The sequence below is a fragment of the Rattus rattus genome, chromosome X (genome assembly GCF_011064425.1).
Source record: "Rattus rattus isolate New Zealand chromosome X, Rrattus_CSIRO_v1, whole genome shotgun sequence".
NCBI lineage: Eukaryota > Metazoa > Chordata > Mammalia > Rodentia > Muridae > Rattus > Rattus rattus.
Genome location: NC_046172.1, coordinates 56,115,002 through 56,130,001, shown reverse-complemented (window position 1 = coordinate 56,130,001; position 15,000 = coordinate 56,115,002).

Sequence of the window (15,000 nt, the reverse complement as noted above, 5' to 3'; positions counted from 1 at the left end):
TAAAATTCCATGTGTACAGCTTTTTTGAACCATAGTTCCTGGTTCCTGGACTCTTACAAGCTTTCCATCTCTCTTTCCTTTTTTTATTGAATATTTTCTATTTACATTTGAAATGTTATTCCCTTTCCCAGTTTCCTGTCCATAAGCCCCCTATTCCATCCCCTCCCCCTTCTTCTAAAAGGGTGTTACCCCTCCCAGACCACCACCCCCTTCCTGCCTCCCTGCCTTGACATTCTCTTCTTTCATGATGCTCTTCGAGCATTGGGTGTAAGGGTTGTGTGGTAGATACATCACTTAGTGCTGAGCATCCTATGATCAGTTGTAATCTGTTTTATTATCTGAGTAGTTGACAATATTTTAAGTACAAAGAATAATTTTTCTACTACTGAGTGGACTTGAAGACAAATTGGATAGGTGTTATTACTCCCAAGATATAATTGCCACTATTGCAGCAACACAATGTTGTTTCCATTCTGGTCTTGGTTGTGGTTAATAATCTTCACAGAGTATTTGGTTTTGTTGCTTTTCTCCCTTGGAGAGCATCTTCAGATACTATGAAAGCTATTTCTCAGTTGGAAGGTTTCTAAGTCAGTTCTAAGTCCTGAAGTCCTATGTCCGAAATGTATGGTGTCCTCAGCAGTAAGGTCTTACTCTCAAGTTCTAGGAGGTAATCAAGGACAACATCAGTAGGTATATATTGCTTTAGGGAGGTCTATTCTTACTAACAACTCAATGGAAGGTGTTCCATGCCTGGCACTTGGAATTTTGTAAGATAATCTACATCTCTCGAAGTAAGCATAATAACCACAAATGAGGTTCATTTAAATCATTTAAATCATTACTTCATTTAAATCATCTGCCTCTCTGCCTGCCTGTCTTTCTGTCTATATACATACATGTATACAAACATACATACATATGTATATGTATATATATGTGTGTGTATATATATATATAGATAGAGAGAGAGAGAGAGAGAGAGAGAGAGAGAGAGAGAGAGAGAGAGGGAGGGAGAGAGAGAGTGTGTCATATATTATATCTATATTTTAGGGAAACATTAAATAAAATTTCCTATGGACTTTTCAAACGTCTTCAGGGTTATTTTTCCCCCCTCTTCCTCTCTCTTTGTATTACTCTCTCTCTCTCCAGTTAATTCCCTCCCCATTTCCCACACTTTCCATTTCATAGCACCATGTCCTAATTTCCCTCTTTCTCTCTCTAGAGCAGTGTTTCTCAATCTGTGGGCATTATCACTTTGACAAATCTCTATCCCCCTAAATTACATTATGATTCATAACAGTAACAAAATTATACTTATTAAGTAAAATGAAAATAAATTTATGGTTGGGGTCAACATAAGACAAAGAACTGTATTAAAGGGTTGCAGCATTAGGGAAATTGAGAATCACTGCTCTAGAGTTACCATTATGGTCCATTCCTAATTTCTGGCGATATTCCAAGTTATGTACTCACATCTAAAGATTGAGAGCTAGGAACCATCGATAAGAGAGAGCATGCAACATTTGTCTTTCTAGATTTTGGCTATATTACTTAATACTTTTCTAGGTCCATCCATCTACCTGAAAATTTCATGATTTCATGTTTCTTTAAACATCAAATAGGATTCCATTGTGTAAGCACTTTGACATATTCATTATCCATTCATCAGGAGATTGAAAGATATTTAGTTGTTTCTCGTTTCTAACAAAAGATCTATTGTGAGATAGCATCAATGAACATGGTTGACCAAATATTTGTGGAGTAAGATATTGAGTCTTTTGGGCTTATTTTAAGGATTTGTTTGGCTGGAACACATAGAAGATATACTTTAGCTTCTTGAAAATTCTCCACACTGACTTTAATAATGGCTGTAACAGTTTGTGATTCTAACCATGATTAAGGGGCCACTGTTTGCTGCATCCTTGCCAGCCAGCATTGTTGTCAATTGTTTCCTTGATATTGGCAATTTTGATGAGAGTAAGAGGAGATTACTAATTAATTTGCATTTTCCTAATTGCTAAGTATATTAAATCTGTTTAAAGATATTTATTAGCCATTTGTATTTTTTTCTTTTAAGAACTCCCTATTCAGTTCTGTAGCCCATTATTTTAAATGGGTCATTTGCTTTCTTGGTTATTTGTTTTTAAGTTCTTTGTATATTCTGGATATTAATCTTTTGTGACATGGCTAGATGGCAAAGATTCTTTTTTAAAATTTTTATTAGTTATTTTATTTACTTACAGTTATTCTTTTCAGTTGTTATTCCTCTTTCTGGTTTCCCCTCTGGAAACCCCCTATCCCCTACCACATACCCCCTGCCTCTATGAGGGTGCTCCCTCACTCATGACTCCCGCCTCACCTCCCTAGCTTTCCCCTGTAATGGGAAACGACCCTTTACAGGACCAAAGGCTTTTTCTCCTATTGATGCTAGACAATGGCATCCTTTGCTACATGTGTGGCTGGAGCCATGAGTCCCTCCGTGTGTACTTTCTGGTTGGTGGTTTAGTCCCTGGGAGTTTTGGGGGTCCGGTTGGTTGATATTGTTGCTCTTCTTATGGGGTTACAAACCCCTTCAGCTCCTCCAGTCCTTCCTCTAACTCCTCCATTGGGGCCCCCATGCTCAGTCTGCAAGCATCTATATTGGCCATGCTTTGGCAGAGCCTCTCAGGAGACAGCAATATCAGGCTCCTGTCAGCATGCACTTCTTGGCATCAGCAATAGTGTGTGGGTTTGGTGCCTACATATGGGACAGATCCCCAGGTAGGGCAGTATCTGGATGGCTTTTCCTTCAGTCTCTCTGCTCCACTCTTTGTCGCTGTGTTTCCTTTAAACAGAAGCAAATCTGGGTTAATATTTTTGAGTTGGGTGGGTGACCTCATTCCTCAACGGGGGACCATGCCTAGCCTTTGTATATGATCTCTATAAGTTTTCTTCTCCCTTTATTGGGTGTTTCAGCTAATGTCATCCGGGTTGGGCCCTGGGAGCCTCCTGCTTTCCTAGCATCCGGGACTTTCTGGTGGCTTGATGGCAAAGATTCTTACACTGCTTATTTTGTGTTTGATTATCTTCTGTCTGTTTCTCTTTATATTTATGATTTTCCTCATTTTAAAATACAGCTATTTAATACTTTATTTAAGAAATTTTAAAACATTAGGCACTCTGAAAACAAGTATTATATTAGATATAAGATATAAGATTTAACAATGTTTTTCTTATTCTATAGTTTGTTTTTATTGTCTTATCAATGATTTCTTTCTAATATTTTATTAGTATGTAGTCAGTGTATAAAAGTGTATTTTATAGCATTTTCATTTATATGTATGTTATAGATTTTGGTAATCTACCTCCCCCCATTTTCCTATCTTACTTTGTTTCTAGTAGTCCCCTTCCTTTTCCAAAATAGTTCCCTTTTCTTCTTACATATTCCTTGGATATATGCTATCATTAGTGCCTATTAATTTTATAAAATGATGAATCCCATTCTGACATTTTCCACCTTTATATATATATCATGATTTTAAATATATTCTATCCCCCACTATTTTCTTTTTCTTTTCTATCACCACTAATTCCACCACTGTTCTTCCCAAACAGTTCCCCCTTCTAATTTTGTGAGGTTTTCTTCAAGCTTCTGTATATAAGAAAAAAAAAAACTTTGATATCTCTTTTTAAGTTAGGTTTATTTGATCACATGGTAATCTCCATTTCCACCTCTTGTACTTCAAATGGTATAATTTCACTTTTCTTTATGACCAAATAAAACTCCACTTTGTATTTATACTCTATTTCTTTTATTTATCAATCTGTTGAAGGAAACCTAGGCTGATTCTATATCTTGCCTACAGTGGCACAATGACAATGAAAGTGTACATATCTCTTTTGTGATCTGTATTTTTAAACACACACACACACACACACACTCACACACCCCACACACCCCACACCCCTCCCCCACAGAGAGAGAGGGGGGCGAGGGAAGGGGGTGGTATAACTGGATTGCATGGCAGTTTTATTTTTAGTGTTTTTAAAAGCAGGTGTCTTTTTGTTTAATTATTTTTCTTGTATTTTATTTTATCATATCTTTTTCCCTTGTATAGATCCTCCCCCACCAACTCAACTTCCTCTCTCTCTCTCTCTCTCTCTCTCTCTCTCTCAATAAAAAAATCATAAGAAATTAGAAAAACGGTTTTTCTTGAAGACTGAACAGTTTAAATTATGATGAAAATTCACTTATCTATTTACCCACTTTTGAGTTGTGGTTTTGTATCAAGATCAAATAAATACTTTTCTAACTCAAGATCACAAATATACTATTTGTGTATTTTTGTTGAACATATATTATTTCAGTGTTTCATCTACTTTTATTTATTTAGTTTTCCATAAAGAATATCTTTCTTTATAATACCATTAAGAAGGGTTCATAACCATCATGGTAAGACACATGTCAGTATGTAGACAGGTATGTCATTGGTTCAGTGCTGACAGACACAACCATAATGGAGAGAAAGAGACAGCGACACAGGCAGGGACAGACACACACACACACACACACAGAGAGAGAGAGAGAGAGAGAGAGAGAGAGAGAGAGAGAGAGAGAGAGAGAGAGAGAGAGATTGGGAAAAGCTGGTACTTTTTGAAATCTTAAACCTGCCTACCCCCAGTGACATAGCACCCTCAACAAGTCCTTATGTCCTAATCCTTCACAAAGAGTTTCACCAACTAGGGACCACTATTCAAGTACATCAGCATATCAGGGCCATTCTCATTCAAATTGCCATTGCATCAAACAGATTCATTCCTAGCTCACAATGAAAAGGCATTCAATTCACCTCTCATAGTCCCCATAGTTTTCTTGTTTCAGCAGTATTTAAAAGTTGATATTCAAAATTGACTTTAGGACTCAAGGCAAAAATGTAGCTGTAAATCTCCAGAAATTTAAAAATAATAAATAGCCCCCATTGTACAGAGGCATAGAACAAGAGTTCCATTAGGAAGGAATAGAGCGTCAGAAAGAATGGATCAGATTATAAGAGAAGACCTCAGCAGGCAAACCTATGAGGCATGTGGGGGCATCAGGTGATATGTAAAGGCCATGGGAGTCTAACACCTGTATTTCATTACAGTTGCAAACCACACGAACAACCCACTGGCCTGGCTGTAAGTGTGTGATACAACTTTCCCTGACAGACGTTCTGTATTCCTAGCATCTCCATTACCTCATGGATGCTACTATTACATCATTACAAACATCTGCAGGGGATGCATGCAGAGATCCAAATCCTATCACAAGTTATACCCAAGAAGTTTGATCTGGATAGCAGAGTGGATGCATCCACGATCTTGTGACTCTTTGTATTCGAACTACCTGCAAATTCACCAGTACATGGAGGAGAAGAGCAGGCTTGCTTCTGTTGGTTTAAAGATTACCTACCCAGTGCCCTTCAAGCATAGCTCTAATAGCCTTTGAGTTTCCAGGCAGCTGAGCATGGTGGAGCAATTCCTGAGAAAACAAATTACTAGGATTCAGTGTGTTGTAGAGCTGTTGTCACACCCTTAAAATGACTCAAAAATGAGTTTACTCTTTCATACTATCAAGCCTGTGATAGGTGTAGCTTGATCAAGTCCACTAATAACATTAGGCATTTCCTTAAGATTTCAAAACATAATACTTGACTTCTTTATAATGACACTGATACCTTCAGAAAGGATGCCATTTTTAGTCTCAAGTTTATACTCTAGTTTTTGGTAAAAGTGCAAGAGCTTCAAAACTGATTTTCTTTCCTATGATTATTTTTTACACCTATGATTACGGTGATAAGCCTGACTAAAGGAAAGAAAAGTACCATCAATATTGCCCGGCGTTTAAACAGCCTGGCCTTACAAGTAGGACCATCTGATGTGGAAAAAAAAAACCCTGACCTCTGCATTTGCAACATTGCATGTTTGCCTACCCACATCAGACAGTAGCATAACAAAAAGAAACAAATTTAAAAATAAGCAAAAAGAAAGATTTCATAGCTCAAACATTGGACCAACTTTAAACTTCATCACTCCTTTAAATGTAACATCTTTTTATTGTCAAAAGTCAATAAAATATTTCTTAATGATATTATGCTATACTTGTAGACCAGATCTGGGGGAGAGGGAGATGATGGGGGTGGAGGATTGGAAGGAGGAAGAATTGCAGTCAAAATGTAATGTATGAGAGAAGAATAAAAAAATAAATGCAACATCCTATATGCTACATTACACAGATGAAATGTAGACAAATGCTTCAGCAGAGTTTAGCACATCTAGACTAGTTTATTTCAAGATGCCTTCCTCATTCCCATTGGAAACTTATGAATACAGCTTTAGCTTTTTCATGAGCTTTTTTGAGTGAGCCATAATTCATATTAGAATAAGAGTTTGTAATAAATATATGCTAAATGAATAAATAAATTATTTTCCACATATCTAATATTCTATTCCAAAACTTGGAGTTTGGTTTGGAGAAAAACAATAACCAATCAGCCAACCAAACAAACGAACAAATAACTTCTTTTTCAAAATCAAGTTACAAATAGAGACTCCATCTAGTCATGCACTTAACAACTATTTATTGTACACTTCTTATTTGTCAGGCTCATTACTAGGCACTTGGGGCTCACTAATGAATAGGATAGTGTGGATTCTGCCTTTGATGAACTTGTCCATAGTCTGAGAAGGAGCGTGAAAGCCAGTTAAATAACTATATTTGAGTTGAACTGGAGATGAGGATTTAAACTTATAAAAACAGTGCTTAAAATCAAACCCTCTCTAGATGTAAGGTCCAACTATCATTTTGTCTACAAATAAAGCAACACGAGAATATTTTCTCTATATTTTTTCCTATTGATCAATATTAGAGCCTATCTCTTATATTATGTCTTCTGAGAGCTCCAATCCTCTCTAAGCATTTTTTTGGTTCCAAGCTCCTGTCTCCAATTTCTTTATGGAAGCATTCAGAACAATGCTTTCCTCTTAGCACTGCTGTCATTGTGTCCCACAAGTTTGGGTATGTTGTGCCTTTGTTAAACTCAAAACAATCTTTAATTTCTTTCTTTATTTCTTCCTTGACCAAGTTATCATTCAGTAGAACATTGTTCAGCTTCCATGTGTGTGGGGGCTTTCTGTCGTTTTTGTTGTTATTGAAGACCAGCCTTCATCTATGGTGATCTGATAGGATGCCTGAGATTATTTCAATCTTCTTGAATTGGTTGAAACCTGTTTTGTGACTGATTATATGGTAAGTTTTGGAGATGGTACCCTGAGGTGCTGAGACAAAGGAATATTCTTTTGTTTTAAGGTGAAAGGTTCTGTAGATATCTGTAAAGTCCATTTGGTTCATAACTTCTATTAGTTTCACAGTGTCTCTGTTTAGTTTCTATTTCCATGATCTGTCTATTGGTGAGAGTGGGGTGTTGAAGTCTCCCACTATTATTGTGAGAGGTTCAATGTGTGCTTTGAGCTTCAATAATGTTACTTTTACAAAAAGCTTCAGTAATTTCTCTTTTACAAATGGGGGTGTCCTTGCATTTGGGGCATAGCTATTTAGAAGTGAAAGTTCCTCTTGGTGGCTTTTTCCTTTGCTGAGTATGTAGTGTCCTTCCCCATCTTTTTAGAAAACTTTTGGTTGAATGTCTATTTTATTTGATACTAGAATTGCTACTCCAGCTTGTTTCTTGGGACCATTAGCCTATAATATTTTTTAGCAGTCTTTTACTTTGAGGCAGTATCTTTCTTTGTCACTAAGTTATGTTTCCTGTATGCAGCAAAATTCTGGATTCTGTTTACATATCCAGCCTGTTAGTCTATATCTTTTTATTGGGGATTTGAGACCATTGATGTTGAGAGATGTTAAGGAGTAGTGATTAATGCTTCCTGTTATATTCATATTTGGATGTGAGGTTATGTTTGTGCACTTTACTTCTCTTTGTTTTGTTGCTGAGAAGATTAGTTTCTTGCTTATTCTTAGGTGTAGTTTCCCTCCTTGTGTTGGAGGTTTCCTTCTATTATCCTCTCTAGGGCTGGATTTGTGGAGAGATATTGTTTAAATTTGGCTTCGTCATGGAATATCTTAATTTCTCCCTCTATGGTAATTGAGAGTTTTGCTGGGTATAGTAGTCAACTAGAATCAAAGAATATTTTTTTCCAAAAAGACAAATTTGATCACATAATGTCTCCTCTACATAATCTTTAGTTATTTAAATTAAGCATTTGATGTTCTTCTAAACAAAAATTAGCAAAGAAAACCAGGTATCAGAGTCCAATATTATAGAAGGTAGAGACTGTGGTTGGTTAGGGAGCAGATACATCTGAAGTGTGCAGACACTATTCAGTTCTGTTTATTGTCAGACAGAAATGTGACTTCAGAAGTTTCAGATGTTCTATTATTTTTAAGAACAACATCATTCCATATTTTACTATGATATCTCTTGATTTTTAAAATTTTTGGATACTATTGATGGTTCATAAACAACGTTTAGGCTAAGGCTATGAAAGGTAACCCTACCTGCAGACAAAAGTCAGTTTGTGGACTGCTGATCCTTAACTCTCTGGCTTTCAGGTTCAAATCCAAGTCCTATAGCCTAACCGTAAAAGTATAGTCATGTCTACTTATTTCTGTTTTCATCTACATCATATTCCTTTTCCTTCTATGGCCTGATGAGTGTTGTGCTCTTCTCTTTTTCAGACAATTCAGTTATCTTTTACTTGATGATCAAATGTAACTTATCTTTTACAATGCAGTTCAAAAACTGAGTTTTCGGGGAAGCTTTATAGATTTCTGAAGCACAGTTAATTTGAGTGATACTTTCTTTTTACATCTTTTAAAATACTTAACACAATCAGATCCATCTGCTAACTGTAGATAGAGATTTTTCTATTCTATTAGGCAGTCTTCCTTCAATGGAATTTAATGTCATTTATTCACATTCACATTTTGCTTGTTCAAAATATAAGTGGAAATTCTGTTTGTGCAAGGTAATTGGGTAGGCACTAGGACAAAGAGTTTTAAATATTCCATTTAACCAAAATTAAGGTTTGAAGCATTAAATTAAAAAACTGAAAAAAGAAAAAAAATCGGGTAACTTTGTCCATAGCTCAGCCATTTAGCCACTGGTAATAATTCACTACAAACCTATTGGCATAAGAGCACATTGAAAATAACGTATTTTACATATAACATTGGATGAGTGATTATCATCCATTTTATAGAGGGAGAGTGTGGGCAGCCTTGTCTTGTCCCTGATTTTATTGGGATTGCTTCAAGTTTCTCTCCATTTAGTTTGATGTTTGCTGCTGGTTTGCTGTATATTGCTTCTACTATGTTTAGGTATGGGTCTTGAATTTCTGATTTTTCTAAGACTTTTACTATGAAGGGGTACTGAATATTGTCAAATGTTTTCTCTACATCTAGTGAGATGACCATGTAGTTATTTTGTTTGCATTTGTTTATATAGTAGATTATGTTGATGAATTGCTGTATATTGAACCATCCCTGTATCCCTGGGATAAAGACAACGTGATCATGATGGATGATCACTTTGATGACTTTGATGTGTTCTTCGATTTGGTTTGTGAGAATTTTATGAGTATTTTTATATCAATATTTATAAAGAAAATTGGTCTGAAGTTCTCTTTCTTTTTTGGGTCTTTGTGTGGTTTAGGTATAAGCATAAATGTGGCTTCATAGAATGAATTCCTTCTGATTCTATTTTGGGAAATAGTTTGAAAAGCATTGGTATAAGGTCTTCCTTGAAATTCTGATAGAATTCTGCACTAAATCCATCTAGTCCTGGGCTTTTTTGGGGGGGGACTTTTAATGACTTCTTCTATTTTTGTAGGGGTTGTGGGACTCTTTATTTGGTATATCTGATCCTGATTTAAGATGGAAAGATTTTCCATGCTCATGGGTTGACAGTATTATTATAGTAAAAATGGCCTTCTTGCCAAAAACAGTCTGCAGATTCAATGCAGTTCCCATCAAAAATCCAACTCAGTTCTTCATAAAGTTAGAAAGAGCAATTTTAAAATTCATTTGGAGAAGCAAAAAACACAGGATAGCCAAAACTATCCTCAACAATAAAAGAACTTCTGGGGGAATCACAATCCCTGACCTCAAGCTGTGTTACAGAGCAATAGTGATAAAAACTGTATGGTATTGGTACAGAGACAGGCAGGTAGAAAAGTGGAATAGAATTAAAGACCCAGGAATGAACCCACACACCTATATTACTTGATCTTTGACAAAGGAACTAAAACCACACAGTGGAAAAAAGAAAGCATTTTCAACAAATGGTGCTGGTTTAACTGGTGGTCAGCAGGTAGAAGAATGCAAATTGATCAATTCTTATTGCCCAGTACAAAGATCAAGTTCAACTGGATCAAGGACCTCCACATAAAACCAGATACACTGAAATGAATAGAAGAGAATGTGGGAAAGTGCCTCAAACTCATGGGCACAGGGAAAAATTACCTGAACTCCTTGAACACCAATAGCATTTGCTCTAAGATGAAGAATCAACAAATGGTAACTTTTAAATTTCAAAGGTTCTGTAAGGCAAAGGACACTGTCATTACGACAAAACAACAAGCAACAGATTTGGGTGAGATCTTTACCAATACTACATCTAATAGAGAGCTAACATAAAATATATAAAAAGGATTCAAGAAGCTACATTCCAGAGAGTCAAATAACCCTATTAAAAATTGGGTACAGAGCTAAACAAAGAATTCTCAGCTGAGGAATATCCAACAGCTGAGAAGTACCTAAAGAAATATTCAACAAACTTAGTCAACAGGGAAATGCAATTCAAGACAACCCTGAGATTCCACCTCATACAAGTCAGAATGGCTAAGATAAAACATTTCAGGTAACAGCAGATGCTGGCAAGGATGTGGAGAAAGAGGAACACTCCTCCATTGTTGGTGGGGTTGCAAACTGGTGCTTCCACTCTGGAAATCTCTGTGGAGAATCTTCAGAAAATTGGATATAGTGCTACCTGAGGACCCAACTATACCCACTCCTGGGTATATACCCAAGTGATGCTCCAACATATAACAAGGACACTTGTTCCACTATATTCATAGCATGCTCATTTATAATAGTCAGAAGCTGGAAAGAACCGAGATGTCCTTCAACAGAGGAATGGATACAGAAAATGTGATACATTTACAGAATGGAGTACTACTCAGCTATCAAAAACAATGACTTCATGAAATTCTTTTTTTTATTTTATTTTATTAACTTGAATATTTCTTATATACATTTTGAGTGTTATTCCCTTTCCGTTTCGGAAAACATCCCCCCTCCCCCCTCCTTATGGGTGTGTTCCCCCCCCACCTCCCCATTGCTGCCCCTCCCCAACAGTCTAGTTCACTGGGGGTTAGTATTAGCAGGACCCAGGGCTTCCCCTTCCACTGGTGCTCTTACTAGGATATTCATTGCTACCTATGAGGTCAGAGTCCAGGGTCAGTCCATGTATAGTCTTTTAGGTAGTGGCTTAGTGCCTGGAAGCTCTGGTTGCTTGGCATTGTTGTACATATGGGGTCTCGAGCCCCTTCAAGCTCTTCCAGTTCTTTCTCTGATTCCTTCAACGGGGGTCCTATACTCAGTTCAGTGGTTTGCTGCTGGCATTCGCCTCTGTATTTGCTGTATTCTGGCTGTGTCTCTCAGGAGCGATCTACACTTCTGCACTTCTTTGCTTCATCCATCTTGTCTAATTGGGTGGCTGTATATATATGGGCCACATGTGGGGCAGGCTCTGAATGGGTGTCCCTTCAGTCTCTGTTTTAATTTTGCCTCTCTTCCCTGGCCAAGGGTATTCTTGTTCTTTTAGGAAGAAGGAGTGAAGCATTCACATTTTGATCATCCGTCTTGAGTTTTTTGTTTGTAGGCATCTAGGTAATTCAGGTTTGGCTAATAGCCACTTATCAATGAGTGCATACCATAATGTCTTTTCTGTGATTGGGTTACCTCACTCAGGATGATATTTTCCAGTTCCAACCATTTGCCTACAAATTTCGTAAAACTCGCTGGTTTTTGATAGCTGAGTAATATTCCATTGTAGATGTACCCACATTTTCTGTATCCATTCCTCTGTTGAAGGGCAATCTGTTCTTTCCAGCTTCTGGCTATTACAAATAAGGCTGCCATGAAATATAGTGGAGCACTTGTCTTTTTATATGTTAAAATCTTTTGGGTATGTTCAAGAGAGGAGCATAGCTGGATCCCTGTGTGTTAAAGTTTAATGTCCAATTTTCTGAGGAACCCCAGACTGGAAGTGCGTAAAAAAGATCTGTACACAAGAACTTCAAGACACTGAAGAAAGAAATTGAAGAAGACCCAGAAGGAGACCCCATGCTCATGGATTGGCAGTGACTGTAATATAGTAAAAAGTCATTTTACCAAAAAGCACCATGATTCAATGCAATCCCCACTCGCACCACCAACCCTAATTCTTCAAAAGAGTTAGACAGAACAACGAAATCATTCAACAAAAACCCAGGATAGCTAAACCATCCTCAACAATAAAAAGTTAATTCTGTGTGGAATCACCATCCCTGAACCTGCCAGCAATAATAGAGCAAGATAAAACCGTATGGCAGGCCAGAGACAGACAGATAGACCAATGGAGCCAGAATTGAAGACCTGAAATGAACCCACACCTATGGTCACATGATTTTCTGACAAGGAGCCGTAAAACCATCCAATGGAGAAAAAGATAACATTTTCAGCAAATGGTGCTGTAGTTCAACTGGAGAGAGTCAACATGTAGAAGGTACAGGTGACCATCGCAAGTATCACCCTGTACAAAGCTCTTAAGTCCAAGTGGATCCAGGACCCCTGCACATCAAACCAGGTAGACACACCTCCAAACTAATAGAAAGACTAGGGATGCATCTGGAACACATGGGCACTGGATTTCACGAGACAAAACACCAATGGCCAAAAGACATCTACAGATCAAGAATCCCACAAAATGGGAGCTCATAAAACTGCAAAACTTAGAAACTTCTGTAAAAGAGCAAGGACACTGTCAGGTTAGGACAGCGACAAACCAACAGATTGGGGAAAGATCTCTACCAATCTACAACAGATAGAGGCCTCATATCCAAAACATACAAAGAACTCAAAGAAGTTTAGGACCGCGAGACAACAACCCTATGACAGACATGGGAGCGTTCAAGAGCTAAACCAATTCACAGCGAGGAATGCTCATGCATGAGCTGAAAACACCTGGGAAGAAAGTGTACAACATCTTTAGTCATCAGGAAATGCAAATCAAAACAACCCTGAGATTTCACCTCACACCAGTGAGAATGCTAAGATCAAAAACTCAGGTGACAGCAAATGCTCGCGAGGATGTGGAGAAAGACAAACACTCCTCCATTGTTGGTGGGATTACAGACTTCAGACAAATTCTTATGCGAATGGATGGAACTAGAAAATGTCATCTGAGTAGAGATAGCCAATCTCTCTCTCTCTCTCTGTCTCTCTCTCTCTCTCTCTCTACACACACACACATGTACACACACACACACACACACACACACACACACACACACACACACACACACACAAACCCGTACACATGGTATGGCACTCACTGTATAAGTGGATATTAGCCCAAAAGCTCAAATTACCCAAGATATAATCCATAGACCACAGATAGAACCATAAGATGACCAAGTACAGATGGTTCAGTCCTTCAGTGGGGAACAAAAACACCATAGAGGAGATATGGAGACAAAGCTTGGCTAGACTGGAAGGAATAACCATTCAGGACCCAAAACTCTGGGATCCCAGCCTATATATATATATATATATATATATATATATATATATATATATATATATAACCACCAACCAGACACATGCTGATGCCAAAAAGTATGCTGACAGGTCCAATATATGTTCCTGAGAGGCTCAGCCTGAGGTGTGACAAATAAGGAGGGGAACAAGCAGCAGCAAACCTTGAACTGGAGAACAGGCTCCCCATTGAGTAGCCAAAGGATTGAAGGGAGCCAAGGAGCTTGCAACCCCATAAAACAACCAACAGAGCTCCCAGAACAAACCCCACTACCCAAAAGGGTACACATGAACAGTCCATGCTCCAGCTGCATATGTAGTACAGGATGGCATTAAGTTGGGCACCAATGGGAGGAAAAGCCCTTAGTCCTGCAAGGCTGAGCATACCCAGTATGGGGAATGTCAGGGTGAGTTGGGAGGGTGGTGACTGGGAGTGGATACACCTCATAGGAAGAAGGAGGGATGGGATGGGGGCCTTATGGACGGATACTGGGAAACAGGAAAGATAATATTTGAAATGCAAATAAAAAATAAATGTTCAATATCCCAAGTCATCAGGGAAATTCAAATCAAAAATAGCCCTGAGATTCTACCTCACACCAGTCAGAATGGCTGACTAATATAAAAAATTTCAGTGAGCAATAGATGCTGGGTCCAGATGTGGAGCAAAGAAATACCTCCAGAGTTTCTGGGATTGCATGGTTCTTGCCACCCGGAAATCATTCTGGTGAATGCTCCATAAGTGTTCATACGCCTTATTTAGCCAGAAGGTGGAAAGAACCCAGATGCTCCTCAATGGAGGAATTGATACAGAAAATGTTGTACATTTACTCAGTGGAGTCCTATTCAGGCATTAAAAACAATGACTTGATGAAATTCATAGGCAAATGGATTGAACTGGAAAATATCATCCTGAGTGAGGTAACACAGTCACAAAAGAATACACATGGTATATCCTTACTGATAAATGGATATTAGCCCAAATGCTTCGAATACCAAGATATAATTCACAGACCATATGAAGCTCAAGAAAGAAGACATAAATGCGGATGCATCAGTACATTTTAGAAGGGGGAAAAATTCTCAAAGTGTGGAGCAGAGACAGAGAGAAAGGCCATCTAAAGACTGTCCCACCTGAGCAATACGTAACCGAACGAAGCACACTA